Source organism: Zea mays, chromosome 5 (assembly GCF_902167145.1).
Source record: "Zea mays cultivar B73 chromosome 5, Zm-B73-REFERENCE-NAM-5.0, whole genome shotgun sequence".
In the NCBI taxonomy this organism is placed as follows: domain Eukaryota; kingdom Viridiplantae; phylum Streptophyta; class Magnoliopsida; order Poales; family Poaceae; genus Zea; species Zea mays.
Genome location: NC_050100.1, coordinates 14,989,190 through 14,995,189, shown reverse-complemented (window position 1 = coordinate 14,995,189; position 6,000 = coordinate 14,989,190). Strand labels below are relative to the sequence as shown.

Genomic DNA, 6,000 nt, shown 5'->3' with positions numbered 1-6,000 from the left:
CTAGACGCCATCAGCACTTGCCCTAGACAAGAAATGAACTTCCCTAAACTGTCATGAAATGAACCTTCCTAAACCATAGAAAGTTAGGAACCAACCGTCTGGTGCCTAAGTGATCGGTCGTGTGATTTGATTCATGTCGGTGGTGACAGCAGAGAGGTTTCCTCTCTTAGGACTAGTCTGATAACTCCAATTTTCCAAGGAATTTCTATTTTCACAAAGAAAAATAAACTATTTTTTCTTAGAAAAATGAAAAGCTCTTGGAAAAATGGTGTTCCCAAACTAGCCCTTATTTATAGATACGTTCATGGGCATTTAAGTCTTAGGGGTTTTGGTTGCATGGGGATTGGAAGACATCGATGAAAACTAGCAAAAGATTATATATATGTCCCTTAATCCTCTCTAATCTACATGCAACCAAACAAACTCTTACGACTATAGGGCTAGTTTCAAAACTCAAATCCCCTCCAATCACGAAAGGATCGGAATTTGAGTTTTTAAACTAAGAGGGGTTGTCGCCAATCACGACAGCTATGATTTAATTGGATTGGATATGTCTGACAGATGGACAAGAAACATAGATACTAATTAATCTCGGCACTAGCCGAGATCACGTTGCAACAATATCACCGAGATGGCCGCGATCTCTTATTGGACCTACCCCTCCCTTCACACCTTGGAGATGAAGACGAGGATGCTGAGGAAGCTATGGCTGCCACTGCTGCCTTATCTTTTGTGAACGCCTTGCGCACGTCCTCTTTGAGTTCAGAAAACCGCATTCTCTTGAGTCGCTGATCCTCTGGACTCCCAGTTTCAAGGAAGATCAGATCAGTAGATTCTTCATTGAGGAACTTGTCAAGAACATCTGAACAATGAGGGAAGTATCGTCTCCCTAGCTCGACTGCAGAAATGAGAAACAGAGCATTAAAAATGATAGCACACTGACCAAATACCCCGAAAGACTCGGTACTGAGAAAATTAGTATATGGGTAAGTGTGCTTGCGTTTTGGCAAAAAAAAAAAAAAATCCCTGAAATATTCAGTACCATGAAATTTTATATGCATGCACGATTCTGTATTATAAACAAGGCATAGATAGCTATTGCTGGCACCTGTCTTTGTCAAGGCATCAAGGCGTTCACGCAACCTCGTATTCTGCATTGTTGGGGTTTCATTTAGATCAACTTCCTTTAGTTTGCTGAAATTGGTGATGCCAACAAACTCTTCGGTTGAATCAGCTTGTGCAATGCGCATGACAATCTTGGCTTCAGAAGGGAAGAATATCCGTGCAAACGCAACTGCATAGATATTAACATATATATACTTCAGCAATGGTTCTCAGAATAATATGCTTTACTTTCAACCAAGAAAGAGACAAACCAGCAGCACATACACAGAAACACTTCTATATAATGCCAAGTATAACAATACTAAACTTTTTTGGCAGCTAAAGGAAATAGTTATTCAGTAACTAATCATTGATACGTAAGTTATTCGACAGCAATGGAATTAATGCAATCAAAGCCTAGTGTGAATGTCGCAAAGAAATCCAGTCAGACCATATGTGGACGCACAAACAATAGATTCTCAAAGCATCGTCTATCCAATCTATATGCCTCAGTGGCACCACAAATTGAGCTAAAATCACTATGCATGAGTGCAAAACTTAGAATAGTTCCTGCAGATATGACTAATACTAAAATGGTAAAAGCAAGATAAATACCCCCTAGAATCTAAAACAAATAACTAACATTTTGGGAAGTTGATTTAATAGAAGTAGTTTTGATTTACAAATGCGCTATTTTCCACTAAGTACCCCTACTAATTGCCTTTTAGCAGTCTTAGAGAGACGAATGGGGCTAATTATAAAGGCAAAATATTAATCAACAAACAATTAAGACGCGGGATTATAAACAAACCTCTGTTTTCCAAGTTTATGAGCCTCATGTGAAAGTTATGAATCAACAAAGGCGTGGCGATCAACTCCTCTATAGAGATCGGATCGAAAACGAAGGATTTCCTCTTAACGCTCCCCGTGAGAATCACTTCCGCCGAGCCAAACATTAAAAATCTGAAATTCTGAACTGCTCAATGGTGAATGGAGTGAATTTAGGCCACGTTTGGCACGACTCCGGTTTCTCTTAAAAAACAACTTCTTTATATGTGTCGGTGTTTTTTAACAAATCGTTTAGCAAATCGGCTCCTCTTGACGCGAGAGGACTTGATGCGAGAGGAGGGGAGTGAGAGGAGGAGTTGCTAGGAGCTAATTTTTTTTTGCTCCGGCTCCTCTATAAAAATGGCTCTAGCTTCTCGGTGCACTTTTTTGGAGCTATTTTTTTAAGACCATTTGAGAGGGCTCCTCAAGCTAGAGCCAGTTTGGGAGGCCTCCCAAACAAGCCCTTAGTCTCTATTTTGAACTATAAAGCCTGCTTCACACCGCTTCCAACTTGCTCCCCACTCTCTAACCTCTCATGAATCACTTCATAGTCTATTTGTCAAACAATTTTCGTCAAATATATTCATTTCCGCTAGAGAATCACTCCTAATCACTCTATTAGAGAATCGACTCTTAGAGCTAGAGAATCATGGAGCGAAGCTCTACCAAACGAGCCCTAAGTTCTTGCTCCAGTATGTCGATACACAAGTAAGCCTTTTCTCCTCGTACATGTCCAACTTCCTATTGCAGTCTTTCTTTCTCATCAGTCTCTTGCAGATAGTAAGGCTACCTCCAGCAATACACGGTAAAGCGTCCTGTACTCTAAATATAGGGTTCAGACACGTCCTCTAGGCGCCCAGCAAGGTACTCTATATGGCACTCTAAATTTTAGAGGACGCCGCACGCACCCTAGATGTGGAGAATTGCAAACGTCCGGTATCCGGGCGAGGGGTCGGGCTCACGCGGGGGTGAAAAATCTGGAGGCGCTGTTGTGCCGTCGCTGGCGACTTCGATCCATCTCGGCGAGGGGGCCTCACGGCGCTGCTCCTCGGCAGCGCCGGCCAAGCTGGGCTCCAAGAGGCCGTGCTCGAGCGGGTCCGGAGGCGGACCGCTCTCGGTGGCTGGAGGCAAGGAGGTGGCTACGGTTGAAAACGGACGGAAAAAATCCTGTCTCGACCCGTACCGTTTTCTATATTTGATCCGACTGTTTTCGTATTTACGGAAAAATATGGAAACGGGACGGAAACGGGAGAGGGCTTATTCCGTCCGTTTTTGCGGGATCCCCTTTTTTCCGGATTGAACCCGTATTTATTCCGTATTTGACAAATATGGGACAAACCTAATATGCATTAGTATATAAACTAAAGCCTCGTGTATTTAGGTGTCAAATTATAGCACAATTGGTCATTGTAACCACCAACTCTTTTTAAATGACAAGTGATCTAAAGTCTTAAACAACATCGGATGTAGCTAAATGTACACATTTAGCAACCAAACAACAATAGAATGTTGCCTCTCTATATCTATTTGCTTTATGTTATTGTTCTGCCACTCAATCACTAGTCAAACATCAATAACATTTCTATTTGTATTAAATTATGAGTTTCCGTTAGTATTTTTGTTTCCGTTCGTTTTTGCAATTCCGTTTATCCCGCTCCCGTTTCTGTTTCCGACTATTCCGGACCTGATCCCATTTCCGACAATAAAATGCGGATACGGAAACGGGAGAGGGGTTTTTCCGTCCGTTTCCGTCCGTTTTCATCCCTAGAGGTGGCCGCCGACGAGTCAAAGATCCAAGGAGCGGGTGCGACCGTCGGTGTTCGTTGCCGTCGAACAGCCATCGCCAAGAAGCTGAGAAGATCCACGGCGCCGACGAAGGAAGGTGGGGAGAAACGCAAGCGCATCTCGACGCCGCCATCGTCATCGTCTTCCATTCGGTCGGGTGGTCCAGATCCAAAGACAAAAAGGTAAACATTGAAGATCGATTTTGCTTTCTATGATTCCAGTACTTGAAATGCTACAACTCGTCCAGATCTAGGTTTAGGTTCACCGAACATACATTCGATGGATGTAGGATTCCTTGAGCACTAGGTTTTCTGTTCATAATTTTGGTTGCCATTAAGAAAATTTGATTGTGGTACAAGCTTTCTCTGTTCTAGTAATCGATGTGTATTTACAAAAACATGGGGACTGCTTTAGACAGACTGAATCATGACCACTATGCTATCTCTTGATAATTGATGTTCACATTAAGGAAATTTCTTTGTGCTACAAGCTTTGTTCATATAGGAATCGAGGTGTATTCACAATTACTTGGCCAATGCTTTTGACACACTGAATCATGACCACTAGGTTTTATCTTGATAATTGATGTTCATAATTGATGTGATGATTTGAACTGCCTACTGGCAATACTAGCTGCTCCGGAGTATATTTACCATCAATTAATGTAGCAACTAGGCCACAGTATACATAAAATTTTCACGTACATATATTAACACAACCATATGTTTTATGTAGACCATGAATTCGGAGAACGCAAAGCTCCGAAGAGCACTCGCTCATTTAATCAGAGTAGTGGAGCAGCATTGTGCCGACATCGTCGATGTCGTCCACGGTGCCTTCCAACCAGTTAGCGGACCAGTCCTCAATGAAATGAATCGTGCTTTAGTTTAGATCGAGGACCTCGCCAAGGACCTTGATCACCTTGCACTGAAAAAGGACTGGGAGATGGAGCACATGGCCCCTTCTCCAATTGCTGAATCATCAGAAATAGAGGATGAGCTTCTGCTTGATTATGATTCAGAGTTGAATCCTGACGATATCGTCGGCTACGACGACGGACGCGACTACTCCACCGACGACACCTATCCCTACTAGATTAGCATGCACCTAAGGAATATGTGTATGTGTTAGGTTTATGTTAGTGGAACTAGTCTTTTGTATGTGAACACAACGGATGTGTGGCACAAGTTACTGGTTTAGTTGATGTCATGTTTATGTTGTCGACACCTATCCGGATGCGATGTTGATGACATGTTTATGTTAACGTGGTCTGTCAAATGTTATGAACTTTCCAATATATCTAGTCTCCAGCACTTCTGAGTTTCATCTGCCTGTCCTGTTTACTTTCTCATGGTTGTGCTTTCATTTCAAATGCTTGTCTCAAATGTAGTACACTTATTCAATTTAATCTCATGTATTTTTTATGTGAGTACCTTCAATGTACAGCATGGGTACGGATTGGAACCAAGTTATGGCACAATATGGCAGTTTCCTCTCCGAGGATGATGGCACTCAGTTTGACAACACTGCATTTCCTCCTCCGCCTGATATACCAGCCCAGGCCTCACCAGCACCACCTCTAGTGAAGAAGCCTCCTCAACGCACAAAGCTAGCCAATTTCACGTCTGAAGAGAATATGAGGGTTTGTCAAGCATGGTTGGCTGTGAGTTGTGATCCCATTGTCAACACTGGTCAGAAGCGTCAAGGATTTTGGAATCGGATTACAGAGGCATACAACTCTCGTAGAGGATCAATGCCAGAGAGGTCTACGAAATCTCTCATGAGCAGGTGGGACAGTATCAAAACTCAATGTTCTACCTTTGCTGGATACATGATGGTTGTGCTTCGACAAAACCCAAGTGGCATGACTGATGCAGATAAGGTACGTAAATGTTGACAAGAAGGTAACAGATTTTTGTACGTAAATGTTCGACAAAACCAACAGATTTTTTTGCAGACTTCGCTTGCGGCTACTCGGTTTGCTGCTGTTGAAAAGAAGCCCTTCCATTTCTTACATTGTTGGTCCATATTGAAGGATCAACCAAAATGGATGGACCAGCACATGGGCAACCAAAATCCTCCACCCAACCCAATTGGTACCCAATCAAATACTATTGACTTAGATGCTGCTGAAGACTCAGGTCCATCAAGCTTTACTTCGAAGAGGCCGCTTGGTCGTGATTCAGCCAAGGAAAAGGCAAAGAAGCAAATATCAGAGAACACATCATCCACTGATTCCGAGTACCTAACACGGATGGGTGAGCTATCTTTGGAACGGTTATC

General features: G+C 42.7%; 1 pseudogene; it reads right to left on the bottom strand.

Moving 5' to 3' along the window:
• Window positions 1-623: 623 nt before the first annotated feature.
• LOC103628029 (BTB/POZ domain and ankyrin repeat-containing protein NPR3-like) overlaps window positions 624-6,000 on the bottom strand; it is a 29,087-nt pseudogene continuing 23,710 nt past the window's right edge.